General features: G+C 43.5%; 1 protein-coding gene and 1 pseudogene across 3 annotated transcripts in view; one reads left to right on the plus strand and one right to left on the minus strand.

Moving 5' to 3' along the window:
• LOC138666509 (polymerase delta-interacting protein 3 pseudogene) overlaps nt 1–15,281 on the minus strand; it is a 16,103-nt pseudogene continuing 822 nt past the window's right edge.
• The window catches only part of LOC138663675 (oocyte zinc finger protein XlCOF22-like), a 19,753-nt gene continuing 14,999 nt past the window's right edge, over nt 10,528–15,281 (plus strand). For all 3 annotated transcript variants that reach the window (XM_069749969.1, XM_069749967.1, XM_069749968.1), the window contains exons 1-2: nt 10,528–10,580; nt 10,708–10,743. The gene's annotated coding sequence lies outside the window, so the exon portion shown is untranslated. The remainder of the gene's footprint in view (nt 10,581–10,707; nt 10,744–15,281) is intronic.

A 15,281-nucleotide genomic window follows, 5' to 3' on the forward strand; every position in this document is an offset into this window, starting at 1 on the left:
TTACAGTCTCCAAGTTGTGTTGGTGTCATTAGAGCTTAATCTCAAAGGTGGTTGGATGAATGATGATTACCTTGAGGATTTAAAGAGTGCTTTTAAGATAGTATCAAGATCAACTTCAGCTGTAGGATTTTAAGCAGCACTGAAGGAGGAGGTTGTGTTTATTCTAGATTCACTTTCTTTCTTTGATGGGGTGTCACTTAATCTTAGAAGTATGGGCTTTTCTGATGTTATCACACTACCATTCAAAGGAAGATTACATTTCATTGGTTGTTCATTTAGGTACCTGTTGTATTTTTCTCTAGACACAACTGCATTTTCCTTTCTTACAAACACAATCTCTGCAACTCAGCAACTCAACAAGCAGTTGTGCTTCAAGGCACTGCATACACAGAAAAGCTCCATGCTATCTTCCTCTGTGACTTTTTGATGCAATTTAGAAATGGTAATTTTTTGGCCTTCTAAAGGGCTAAAGACAGACTCTTTTGGAGTGGGCCCTACTGATGAACTGGCCTCCTTTGTGACAAGTGTCCGTGACACGTTGGTTAGAGCCTTTGTGTGCAATAAAGATGTCTTGTGCTGAGTAGACATAGGATCTGTGTATGCATCATTCGGTACCACGTTAGTAAGAGGTAAAGTTTGCACAAGAGAAATTTTTTTTCAAGACATTCACGGCCTTTTTTGCACATTGTTTGAAGCTGTGATCTTTAACTTCTTGGTGGGGTTGTTGGAAAGTTCAAAGTTGTCATCAATACCACCATCGTCCCTATCTTGTCAATAGGAAATCTATTATGGTTATTTACGTTTATTGGCGTTCCTTTAACAGTGTTTGTAACACCGAAAAAAAATTTTTTTTAGGATGTGACATTTGGATATTCTTGGTAAGATGTATTGGTGAAGATGAAGAACCTTGTCCCACAGGTGTGTTGATAGTTACAGCCTATGCACTCCGCTTTAAAATTTGTTTTAAACGAGCATCCATCACTTTGTTTAGTTTTCCTCCAACACTGATCAGAAGTTTTCTAGAATTGAGTATCTCACCAGCATCTTGCACTTTATCTTTTGCACTTAACACCTGCATCTTTGGCAACCTATTTATCATGGGCATCTTTTATGCCAAGCTTCAGACGCGCATCGGTTACACCGATCTTCTGAGGGGATCAAACACATTCTATGAATTGTGGGTGGGTAAACGACTAATCATTGTAGGCTGGATCCTGGATCTCATTGTAAGGGCTCCTTTTCACTTGCGAGAAATACGTGCGAGTCTCGCATGTTAAAACCAGGCTCTGGTGCCGGCAGTTTGGAGCGGAGCGTGCAGCTCCATGTATTGCTATGCAGCCGCACGCTCCGCTCTGGAGTGCCGGCGCCAGAGCTTGGTTTTCACATGAAGTAAAATAGCTGCTAGGAAACCACTGTTAAGGACAGGCAACAAGCAGAAGAGACTTGTTTGGGCTAAAGAATACAAGGTATGGACAATAGACCAGTGGAAATCTGTGCTTTGGTCTGATGAGTCCAAATTTGAGATCTTTGGTTCCAACCACTGTGTCTTTGTGTGACGCAGAAAAGGTGGACAGATGGACTCTACATGCCTGGTTCCCACCGTGAAGCATGGAGGAGGAGGTGTTATGGTGTGGGGGTGCTTTGCTGGTGACACTGTTGGGGATTTATTCAAAATTGAAGGCATACTGAACCAGCATGGCTACCACAGCATCTTGCAGCGGCATGCTATTCATCCGGTTTACGTTTAGTTGGACCATCATTTATTTTGCCTCCAGGCTGTGTAAGGGCTATTTGACCAAGAAGGAGAGTGATGGGGTGCTACGCCAGATGACCTGATGGTTTGGGGTGAGCTGGACCGCAGAGTGAAGGCAAAAGTGCTAAACATCTCTGGGAACTCCTTCAAGATTGTTGGAAGACCATTTCCGGTGACTACCTCTTAGTAACTTAGTAACTTAGTAACTTAGTTAGTAAGGCCGAAAAAAGACATTTGTCCATCCAGTTCAGCCTATATTCCATCATAATAAATACCCAGATCTACGTCCTTCTACAGAACCTAATAATTGTATGATACAATATTGTTCTGCTCCAGGAAGACATCCAGGCCTCTCTTGAACCCCTCGACTGAGTTCGCCATCACCACCTCCTCAGGCAAGCAATTCCAGATTCTCACTGCCCTAACAGTAAAGAATCCTCTTCTATGTTGGTGGAAAAACCTTCTCTCCTCCAGACGCAAAGAATGCCCCCTTGTGCCCGTCACCTTCCTTGGTATAAACAGATCCTCAGCGAGATATTTGTATTGTCCCCTTATATACTTATACATGGTTATTAGATCGCCCCTCAGTCGTCTTTTTTCTAGACTAAATAATCCTAATTTCGCTAATCTATCTGGGTATTGTAGTTCTCCCATCCCCTTTATTAATTTTGTTGCCCTCCTTTGTACTCTCTCTAGTTCCATTATATCCTTCCTGAGCACCGGTGCCCAAAACTGGACACAGTACTCCATGTGCGGTCTAACTAGGGATTTGTACAGAGGCAGTATAATGCTCTCATCATGTGTATCCAGACCTCTTTTAATGCACCCCATGATCCTGTTTGCCTTGGCAGCTGCTGCCTGGCACTGGCTGCTCCAGGTAAGTTTATCATTAACTAGGATCCCCAAGTCCTTCTCCCTGTCAGATTTACCCAGTGGTTTCCCGTTCAGTGTGTAATGGTGATATTGATTCCCTCTTCCCATGTGTATAACCTTACATTTATCATTGTTAAACCTCATCTGCCACCTTTCAGCCCAAGTTTCCAACTTATCCAGATCCATCTGTAGCAGAATACTATCTTCTCTTGTATTAACTGCTTTACATAGTTTTGTATCATCTGCAAATATCGATATTTTACTGTGTAAACCTTCTACCAGATCATTAATGAATATGTTGAAGAGAACAGGTCCCAATACTGACCCCTGCGGTACCCCACTGGTCACAGCGACCCAGTTAGAGACTATACCATTTATAACCACCCTCTGCTTTCTATCACTAAGCCAGTTACTAACCCATTTACACACATTTTCCCCCAGACCAAGCATTCTCATTTTGTGTACCAACCTCTTGTGCGGCACGGTATCAAACGCTTTGGAAAAATCGAGATATACCACGTCCAATGACTCACCGTGGTCCAGTCTATAGCTTACCTCTTCATAAAAACTGATTAGATTGGTTTGACAGGAGCGATTTCTCATAAACCCATGCTGATATGGAGTTAAACAGTTATTCTCATTGAGATAATCCAGAATAACATCCCTCAGAAACCCTTCAAATATTTTACCAACAATAGAGGTTAGACTTACTGGCCTATAATTTCCAGGTTCACTTTTAGAGCCCTTTTTGAATATTGGCACCACATTTGCTATGCGCCAGTCCTGCGGAACAGACCCTGTCGCTATAGAGTCACTAAAAATAAGAAATAATGGTTTATCTATTACATTACTTAGTTCTCTTAGTACTCGTGGGTGTATGCCATCCGGACCCGGAGATTTATCTATTTTAATCTTATTTAGCCGGTTTCGCACCTCTTCTTGGGTTAGATTGGTGACCCTTAATATAGGGTTTTCATTGTTTCTTGGGATTTCACCTAGCATTTCATTTTCCACCGTGAATACCGTGGAGAAGAAGGTGTTTAATATGTTAGCTTTTTCCTCGTCATCTACAACCATTCTTTCCTCACTATTTTTTAAGGGGCCTACATTTTCAGTTTTTATTCTTTTACTATTGATATAGTTGAAGAACAGTTTGGGATTAGTTTTACTCTCCTTAGCAATGTGCTTCTCTGTTTCCTTTTTGGCAGCTTTAATTAGTTTTTTAGATAAAGTATTTTTCTCCCTATAGTTTTTTAGAGCTTCAATGGTGCCATCCTGCTTTAGTAGTGCAAATGCTTTCTTTTTACTGTTAATTGCCTGTCTTACTTCTTTGTTTAGCCACATTGGGTTTTTCCTATTTCTAGTCCTTTTATTCCCACAAGGTATAAACCGCTTACACTGCCTATTTAGGATGTTCTTAAACATTTCCCATTTATTATCTGTATTCTCATTTCTGAGGATATTGTCCCAGTCTACCAGATTAAGGGCATCTCTAAGCTGTTCAAACTTTGCCTTCCTAAAGTTCAATGTTTTTGTGACTCCCTGACAAGTCCCCCTAGTGAAAGACAGGTGAAACTGCACAATATTGTGGTCGCTATTTCCTAAATGCCCAACCACCTGCAGATTTGTTATTCTGTCAGGTCTATTAGATAGTATTAGGTCTAAAAGTGCTGCTCCTCTGGTTGGATTCTGCACCAATTGTGAAAGATAATTTTTCTTGGTTATTAGCAGAAACCTGTTGCCTTTATGGGTTTCACAGGTTTCTGTTTCCCAGTTAATATCCGGGTAGTTAAAGTCCCCCATAACCAGGACCTCATTATGGGTTGCAGCTTCATCTATCTGCTTTAGAAGTAGACTTTCCATGCTTTCTGTTATATTTGGGGGTTTGTAACAGACCCCAATGAGAATTTTGTTACCATTTTTCCCTCCATGAATTTCAACCCATATGGACTCGACATCCTCATTCCCTTCGCTAATATCCTCCCTTAAAGTGGACTTTAGACAAGACTTTACATAGAGACAAACCCCTCCTCCTCTCCGATTTTTACGATCCTTTCTAAACAGACTGTAACCCTGTAAGTTAACTGCCCAGTCATAGCTTTCATCTAACCATGTCTCGGTTATTCCCACTATGTCAAAGTTACCTGTAGATATTTCTGCTTCTAGTTCTTCCATCTTGTTTGTCAGGCTTCTGGCGTTTGCGAGCATGCAGTTTAGAGGATTTTGTTTTGTTCCAATCTCCTCACTGTGGATTGTTTTAGAAATGTTCTTACCTCCCTTCTGAGTATGTTTTCCTGGGTCGTCTTTGTTCGAGTCTAATGTTTTTCTTCCCGTCCCCTCTTCTTCTAGTTTAACGCCCTCCTGATGAGTGTAGCGAGTCTTCAGGCGAATGTGTGTTTCCCAGGTTTGTTGAGGTGTAGTCCGTCTCTGGCGAGGAGTCCATCATACCAGTAATTCACACCGTGGTCCAGGAATCCAAATCCTTGTTGTCTGCACCATCGTCTTAGCCAGTTGTTTGCATCAAGGATCCTGTTCCATCTCCTGGTGCCATGCCCGTCTACTGGAAGGATAGAAGAAAAAACTACCTGTGCATCCAGTTCCTTTACTTTCTTCCCCAACTCTTCAAAGTCCTTGCAGATTGTCGGTAGGTCCTTCCTTGCCGTGTCATTGGTGCCAACATGTATCAGAAGAAATGGGTGGACGTCCTTGGAGCTGAAGAGCTTTGGTATCCTATCGGTCACATCCTTGATCATCGCACCTGGAAGGCAGCATACTTCTCTTGCAGTTATGTCCGGTCTGCAGATGGCTGCTTCGGTGCCTCTCAGTAGTGAGTCTCCCACCACCACCACTCTTCGTTGCTTCTTGGCTGTACTTTTTGCTGTCACTTGTTGCTGTGTGCCCTTTTCTTTTTTGCTTGCTGGTATTGCTTCATTCTTAGGTGTGCCATCTTCATCCTCTACAAAGATTTGATATCGGTTCTTCAGTTGTGTGGTTGGTGATTTCTCCATGGTCTTCTTGCTTCTTTTGGTCACATGCTTCCACTCATCTGCTTTTGGAGGTTCTCTGACACTTTTTGCACCTTCTGTGACCAGTAGAGATGCTTCTGTTCTGTCTAGAAAGTCTTCATTCTCTTTGATGAGTTTCAAAGTTGCTATTCTTTCTTCCAGACCCCGCACCTTTTCTTCTAAAAGGGCCACTAGTCTACACTTCTGACAGGTGAAATTGGATTCTTCATCTGGTCGATCTGTGAACATGTAGCACATGCTGCAGCTCACCATGTAGGTTGTCACATCTGCCATGTTGCTCCTAGATCCTGCTGACTTGCTGTGTGTTTTCCTTCTTGTGTAATCTACTCAGCCAAGCTCTCTTGCAATAATGTCCTACAGGCAAAAATTTGCGCGCCGTAAGGCGCGCGGTTTGGTGATGCTTTCGAAGCAGCTGGTCCCGGCTGTACCCTCTTGAAGCTCATCAAGATAATGCCAAGAGTGTGCAAGGCAGTAATCAAAGCAAAAGGTGACTACTTTGAAGAACCTAGAATATAAGACATATTTTCAGTTGTTTCACACTTTTTTGTTAAGTATATAATTCCACATGTGATAATTCATAGTTTTGATGCTTTCAGTGTGAATTTACAATTTTCATAGTCATGAAAATACAGAAAAATCTTTAAATGAGAAGGTGTGTCTCTTGTGATATCTATAAGGGCAGCTTAGAACCAGCATAGTTCTCTATACCCCTGCTCCAGTGTTTGTTAATACATCATATTTATTCAAGCTCCAACCAATATTAATGCCAGAGATAATCCTATATTGGAGCAGGGAGCTTTAACTATGAGATAGAGATTTACATCTATTTAGTAGTGCTGTCTATGGTAGCCAATAGTGCTAAACAAAGATATAGATCAATTTGATCTTTAATCAATTGTTTTCTGTTGTTTGTGATTCTGATAGATTAAGGTTTTGCCTAGGGATTGAAGGGACAGCCGCCATGGAGCAGGGGCGCCACATCGCAAATTAGGGTGCCAACCTCCGCTGATAGGAAGGCCATCAGACCTTAGGGCCTATTAGGGATAGGGAAGGTATATTATTTTTCTTCTTTTTTTCATACTTTTTCCCGTCATGGGCCGTTGCCCAGATTCCCGGGCTAACAATCCCTCTTTGTTTTGGGATGTTTTTAAATAATTTTTATTACTATTGATATTATCCATATTTAATTAATAAAGCGTAATGCTACAGGGGTAGTTTTGTGTTTGGTAGTGTTGTTATTGGGGTGCATGTAACTTTGGGGCAGGGCAAGCCTTGCATTCAATGCATAGGCAAACAGTATGGCAGTACCAAATGAATAATGTGAACTTGGCTTTCCTGTGCCCATCCAGTATGTGGGTTCAAAGGCTTATTGGGGTGCATGTAAGTTTGGGGCAGGGCAGGCCTTGCAATCAGTGCGTAGGCAAACACTATGGGAGACCCACTTTCTTATAATGGGGACGTTTTTGCAGGAGGCCCTTCTGTACGTCTCATGAAAGGGTTATTAGGGTGCGTCCTAATTTTGGCAGCCCAGCCACTCACTGCATAGGCAACAACAGTATAGGAGACCCACTGTTTAATAATGGCCCTTTAAGAATATTAATGCCGCCTGATGCCCCTATAAAAATAGGCTTTGTGACTTTAAGAGTCCCTCCTTCATAAATGAAACAAGATGTGTCTGATGATGTGTCAAACACCACATGGCCAGCAAGGTTTGTTAAATGTTACAATGAAATTACCCAGTGAATGCATTTGTATTGGTTGAAATCAATGCTAAAGTTGAAAAACGCTACGTGTGAACATAGCCCAAGTGGTGGAAGTACATTTTTTTGGGGGGGGCGTCTTTATTTTGCCTTACATATAAATTATTACCCTGGAATGGATGTTCCATGACATATTTCCCAGGAACATCCATTTTGGTTTCATTTTTGTATGTTTTAGTGTACACCTGTAAAAGTGGCGTCACACTCTGACAACATTGGTCACAGCTGTGACATAGGAGTCAGAAATGCTTCCAGGGGTCTTCCTTGTGATGTTCCCATGTCATTTGAGCACTGTTCCCATCGATTTCAGATGTTTTTAGACCCTATAAGGACCCCCTGGGGATCGGGGCAAAATACTCAGGTTTCCCATAGACTTACATTGAGCTTGTTGCTCGGGTTGAGTACCCGAGTACTCCAATGTGCTCGACCCGAGCAACGAGCACCCAAGCATTTTAGAGCTCACCCATCACTACTGAACAGACATAAATAAGACACAAACAGAGCACTCCTGAAAATGGTGGTGCCAGCATACATGTAAATAAACTTAACAGAGAATTCTTTCATATATGTATTTGACAGCGGGGTCTATCCACATTGTGGGCTCTAACTTAATACACTTAGTCAAAGAAAAACCAAACAATGACTATTGCTAAACAATTTTTAGCTAGAAGGTTGTTCAAAGTCCAGCCCCAATGCACGTTTAACCCCCTGACGAACCTTGAGTGAATTGTGCATTGGGGCTGGTGGGCCAACACATGTACATTACCCCGGTACATTCACATACCATCTTTAATGTAACTTTAAACTATCTTCTAGCAAATTTTTTTTAGCAATAGTCATTGTTTCTTTTTTTTTTGACTGGGGTAGTAGGTTAGAGGCTACAATGTGGATAAGCCTGCAATGATACACAGCGTGTGTGTAACCAGAGGTGAAGCCTAGGGGTGCTTTAGCAGAGAACAGAGACCAGCAAGGAAGTAGTGAGAGCACCGCAAGGTGCCGTGTACACAGTACCGAAGCCCAGCAGGATGTGCGAGGTCAGAGAGAAGGATGGGGGTGGAGACAACCACCACATGACGGAACGGGGCCGGCTGGAAGTGGTAACGGGGACGTAGTAAGGAGCAAGCAGAGGGTCGGAAGCCAGAGGGGGTTGGCTGGAGCCAAAGGGTGAGACAAGAGAGAAGTCAATAACGAGCTGGGGGTCAGAGGCCAGGAGGGAGCGCCATACCTGAAGGGCAGTACAGGAGAATGGTCAGGAGAGGAGCCGAGTGTCAGAAACCAGAGAAGTCAGGACGTTACCGAAACAGGAGACAGAAACGAATCAACGAACAAACCGGGTCATACACAGATGAGCACACGCATACAGAGGAACAGCGATAGTTAACTGAGTAACCTGGGTCAGCTACAACAGCCAAGTAAAATGGAAGTATCACTGACACCAGATACAGGAACAACCAGCATTAAATAGCCGCCCCAAAGAGAGGCGACCTAGTATTAACCCTGACCTGACCAGGACGGAGGCTGAACCATCCTGAGTCATGTCAAAGCCCTGCTGTCAAATACATATATGAAATAATTCTCTGTTAAGTTTATTTAAATGTCTGAAAATAATAATTACCAGATTTGATACAAACAATGTGTTATTATAGTAGAAATGTATTAAAACTGTATTATAAATAAGGGTGATAAAAAAAATATGACAATGACATTTATGAATGTATTAGATTTATGTTAAAAATATTAAAATAATTAAGATCCCCCAATGAAAAGACCAATAACATTTATGATGAATATGACAATAAAATGTTATAATAAATAATACAATTTATGAAGTCAAAAAAGTGATCACAAAGCTACATCTGCAATTTTGTTGTGTCGATTAGATGTAAGGGTGTTTAGTTTATAAAGCCAAAAGATTTCTTCCCGATTTATTCAATGCGATTCTGAACCTGTAGGGGAATCTCCTCTATGGGGAATATTTTCAGCTGTGTGAAATCTTTACTGTGTTTGATGGTGCAGTGGCGTGTAAGCCCATGATTGAGAAAACCCTATAGAATATTGGAAGGATGTGAGTTCAGCCTGTTGTGGAGGGGTTGGGTAATCCTTCCCACATATAAATTCTGGCATGAGCATATAATCACGTATATAACATAACTGGTGGAACATGACATGGGACTTTGGAAAATTTCACCTGTAGAATTAAGGGTGAATTCACAGAGACCATGGCAGATCGTGTGACAACATTGGCAATTTTTCATATTGCATGTAATGATTTTATTCGGAAGACACGCCACTTCTAGCGAATCTTCCTTCTTCTGTTTTATCTTTCTTGGTGCTGGGATATTTTTCAACGATGGAGCTCTTTGAAATGCCAAAAAGGGATTTCTAGGTAATGTTTTTCCCACTCCAGCTTTCTGACATGCTCATCTAACTCAATATATCATCCACGTAAACTACTGCAAATCTACCCACCAGTGAGAAAAACATATAATTTATGAAATTTTCAATGACTGACGGAGCATTGTTTAAACTGAATGGCACCACCAAATTTTCAATATGACCCTCAGGTGTATTGAATGAGGTCTTCCATTCATCACCATGGCGTATACACATAACGTTATATGCCCTTCTTACGTTAAGTTTGTAAAACCATGTATCTCCGGGTAATTGGTTAAACAGGTCAGGTATAATGGGTAAAGGAGAGGGATTGTGCGCCATGATTTTATTAATCTCTCTAAAATCCAAGCACAGACGCAGCCCTCCATCCTTTTCCCAAGAAAACCCCACAGTGACTGGAGAGGTAGATAACATTTTCACTCCTGGTATGGAATCAATCGCACAGTCATATTCCACCATATAGTAGACGTCCGGTGACTTGTGATAATTCCCTCATGTGTGGGGTCTATTTGTCTCCAGAGAAATCACACGTTACATTCCACACATAACACTGTGCAGAAAAGGTGGCGCGGGGTAATGGTGCCAGTAGTGAGGGGGAATAATGGCGGGAATGTCACTGACTGAGGAGAAGGCTCCATGTAGGGTCTTCACTCCGGATACCATTCAATGAGACCCCTGATCATGTGACCCCTGACTCCTCCCCTCCTGTGACCTCATCACAGGTCCTGTCCGCACAGAACAGCCATACATGTGGTGGCGGCTCTGCGGGTGGAGGTAGGTGCTGGAGATTCCCCATTACTGATGGCAATGTACATTAACCCCTTCAGCATTGAGACTCCTTTGGAGTTTTTGTTGCCACTTTATAAGAATCATAACGTTTTTATTCTGTTTCCTGTAATAGATACATACAACCCAACTATGGAAGACAGGAAGTGAGGTAATGTATTGTTCTCTTAGTACAGGGCCCCTTTCTTTGCCCCCTCACAGTATAATGCCTCCATAATGCCCCTGTAAGCAGGTGACCTGATACAACACACAGACAAACGCAAGTCAGAAGTAACCAATATAATTATTTATTTCCTTGATAATGGAATTTTGATCACTATGGCAACAGTGAATAATGCAAAACAGGGTGATAAAAGAATTATACAATATCAGATATACAATGAATTCTCCCGCTCACTCTCACTGTAATAGCAGCCTCTAACCAAATGTTACTTTAGCTACTGACAACAGTGATTTTACTGACACATATAGTCAACAACACTCTCTTCTATGAACACAGGCCATAGCGGGGTCTCCGTCTTTACCCTTTAGGCCATAAGTCCTCTTTACAAAGTCTACCAAGGCTCGCTGGGCCCCTTTACTTCCACCAACTTTCACCTTGTCTGTTTTACTACCCTGGACCAACACCTGTACTGACATCAGTGCTGGAAGCAATGGCCCGGCTCACTGGCGCCTCCTGCTCTTCACTGCAGGCGTATACTACTGAGTGGAATCTCCTCACAGATCTTCGGTGCTTGACCAAAGGCGGATGTCTCTTGTACCAGAAGTAATAAGAGCTCTGCTCTTGCCTGGCGTAGTCTGGACTATGAGTCTTGACCGGCGCAGGTAAGGTTCTCGGGCCTTGACAACCATAGTCTGGACTCTGGGTATTGACCAGCGCAAGTCTCGTTCTCGGGCCTTGGCTGTTGTAGTCTGGACTCTGGGACTTGTCTGGTGCCGCCTGGGTTCTGCCGCCACAATCAGCTGACTCGGGCACTTAACTATGGACTGGTACCTCAGATTCTTCCTTGGCACTCCGTTCCTTTGCTTGGTATCAAATCTGCTCTTTCTTTGTAGCTATGGCTTTTATAATAACAGGAAACTGTGTCATCAAGGTCACCTGCCCTGGAGTACCATTTAGACTCTTCCTGAAACTCTCCCTCTTCCCATTAATTCCGCAGGGTCCAGTCTGGACGGCAGATGACAAATCTTTTTGTACGAATGCCGCACAGCCGTGGGGATTCTTTCTCCTTATGACACACCTTTTTACACCCCTTATGCAGTACATATGATGCCCCTCACACAGTAAAATGTTTCCACAGTACTAGCATCTCTCATGCAAAAGATAATTCCACTCCAGTATCGCCATACCCCCACCCACAGAATAATCTCAGAGTATCACCATTCCCTTCACACACAGTGTAATCTTTTCACAGTGGCACCATTCCCTCCACACAGTATAATGTTCCGATAACACCGTTATCCCACCACACACAGTATAATGTTCCCACAGTACTGCCATCTCCCCACACACAGCATAATGTTCCAGCAGTACCACCATCCCCCTACATAGTATAATGTTCCCACAATAGCAGCTTCCTATACACACAGTATAATGTTCCCACAGTACTACTTTCCCCCCACTTTCTAATGTTCCCACAATACTGCCCTTTACATGCACAATATGGTACCATCCACCCCACTGACAACCTCACAGCTAATTTATAAATACTCACTTATCCCCATTCTTGGTACAGATACTAATGAACCCAAGATCTATGAGATATTTACCACACAATAGTTAGATAGGCAGGAGTGTATCATCCATAACGGTAGCCAACTCGGTCGCTATTGTGGCTTGTAACAAAAGTTATGTACCGCCACATGTAACCGAAAAGTTCCTGACTCTGCATAATGCAGAAGAAGCATTCATAAAGTGTTGTGCCTGCTTTCTGATGTACAGCTCTAGCAAAAATTAAGAGACCACCACATCAATCCCCTGCCATGGGCAGCCCAATCTCCAGACCAGAACCCCATTGAAAACCTCTGGAATGTAATCAAGAGGATGATGGATAGTCACAAGCCATCAAACAAAGAAGAACTGCTTAAAGTTTTGCGCCAGAAGCAGTGTGAAAGACTGGTGGAAAGCATGCCAAGACGCATGAAAGCTGTGATTAAAAATCATGGTTATTCCACAAAATATTGATTTCCGAACTCTTCCTGAGTTAAAACATTAGCATTCTTGTTTCTAAATGATTATGAACTTGTTTTGTTTGCATTATTTGAGGTCTCAAAGCACTGTTTGTTTGTTTTAATTTTGACCATTTTTCTTTGTTAGAAAAAAAATACAAAAATTATTGCTTGGAAATTCGGATACATGTTGTCAAAAGTTTATAGAATAAAAGAACAATTTACATTTCACTCAAAAATATACCTATGAAGAGAAAAATCAGACAAACAACATTTTGCAATGGTCTCTTATTTTTTGCAAGAGCTGTACATACTTCTCGTCAAGTTTTGTTAAGTAAAGGAAAGCTTATTTTTGAACATTGATCTCCTTCATTCATTTCCATACCATCTGGTCCAACCCTGCCAAGTACAACAGTAGCATGCGGTCTGCAGAGTCTGGAAATATGATTCCACCAAATATGTACACCGTGCTACAAATTATTATGCAAATTATATTGTTCTTGGATTTTCCTAAATGGTCAGTGCAATGACAGTCAGTCTAATAAAAGTCATCACCCGTTAGAGTATATGTCGAATTTTATTGAAAAAAACTCCCAATGATAACAGTATAATCTCCAAAATGAATGAAAACTCAAAATGCACTGTTCCAAATTATTAGCCACAGTAGAATTTCTAAACATTTGATATCTATAATATAACGCTGGGAGCGTCACTCTGTCCGAAGCCTTTATAGACTGCGCAAGCGCCGGCGCAGTCTGGGCCTCACAGAGTGACGCTCCCGGGAGATCGCGGTATGCGTTAACACTGAACGCACACCGTGATCTCCAACAGAGAAGCAGGGACCGCCAGGAGGGTGAGTATCGGCTATATTCACCTGTCCTCCGTTCCACCGCTGTGCGCCGCCATCTTTCCGGTCCTCGGCCTGTGACCTTCAGTTCAGAGGGCGCGATGACGCGCTTAATGCGCGCCGGCGCCGCCCTCTGACTGACCAGTCACAGCCAGAGGACCGGAAAGATGGCGGTGCACAGCGGTGGAACGGGGCCAGGTGAATATAGTAAGTGCTGGGGGGCCTGAGCTGGCGGCGATATTGGCACCTGACCCCCACAGCGCGCCGGTGTCCCCGCCTGCTCAGGCCCCCCAGCACTCGGCGCCCAGCGACGATAGGTGAGTATGGTATTTTTTTTTTATATATTGCAGCAGCATACGGGGCATATAGAATGGAGCATGTTAAGGGGGCCATCAACCATAATGGAGCAGTGTACGGGGGCATATAGAATGGAGCATGTTAAGGGGGCCATCAACCATAATGGAGCAGTGTACGGGGGCATATAGAATGGAGCATGTTAAGGGGGCCATCAACCATAATGGAGCAGTGTACGGGGGCTTATAGAATGGAGCATGTTAAGGGGGCCATCAACCATAATGGAGCAGTGTACGGGGGCATATAGAATGGAGCATGTTAAGGGGGCCATCAACCATAATGGAGCAGTGTACGGGGGCATATAGTATGGAGCATCTTATGGGGGCCATAAACCTTTATGGAACAGCGTACGGGCATACACTATGGAGCATCTTATGGGGGCCATAAACCATAATGGAGCAGTGTACGGGGGCATATACAATGGAGCATCTTATGGGGCCATAAACCATAATGGAGCAGTGTACGGGGGCATATACCATGGAGCATCTTATGGGGGCCATAAACCTTTATGGAAAAGCGTACGGGGCATACACTATGGAGCATCTTATGGGGGCCATCAACCATAATGGAGCAGTGTACGGGAGCATATACAATGGAGCATCTTATGGGGCCATAAACCATAATGGAGCAGTGTACGGGGGCATATACCATGGAGCATCTTAAGGGGGCCATAAACCTTTATGGAACAGCGTACGGGGCATACACTATGGAGCATCTTATGGGGGCCATAAACAATAATGGAGCAGTGTACGGGGCATATACTATGGAGCATCTTATGGGGGCCATAAACCATAATGGAGCAGTGTATGGGGGCATATAGAATGGAGCATGTTAAGGGGGCCATCAACCATAATGGAGCAGTGTACAGGGGCATATACTATGGAGCATTTTATGGGGGCCATAAACCTTTATGGAGCAGCGTATGGGGCATATGGATGGGAGCAGCAAATTAAAGAACGGTGGCGCAGGATGGGAGCAGCACATAACAGAACGGGGGCGCAGGATGGGAGCAGCACATGACAGAATAGGGCAGCACATGACAGAACGGGGGTGCAGGATGGGAGCAGCACATGATAGAATGGGGGCGCAGGATGGGAGCAGCACATGATAGAACGGGGGCGCAGGATGGGAGCAGCACATGACAGAACGGGGGCGCAGGATGGGAGCAGCACGTGACAGAACGGGGGCGCAGGATGGAAGCAGCACATGACAGAACGGGGGCGCAGGATGAGAGCAACACATGACAGGATAGGGGCGCAGGATGGGAGCAGCAAATTACAGGATGGGGGCGCAGGATGGGTGCAGCACATGACAGGATG

This window comes from Ranitomeya imitator, chromosome 2, assembly GCF_032444005.1.
Source record: "Ranitomeya imitator isolate aRanImi1 chromosome 2, aRanImi1.pri, whole genome shotgun sequence".
In the NCBI taxonomy this organism is placed as follows: domain Eukaryota; kingdom Metazoa; phylum Chordata; class Amphibia; order Anura; family Dendrobatidae; genus Ranitomeya; species Ranitomeya imitator.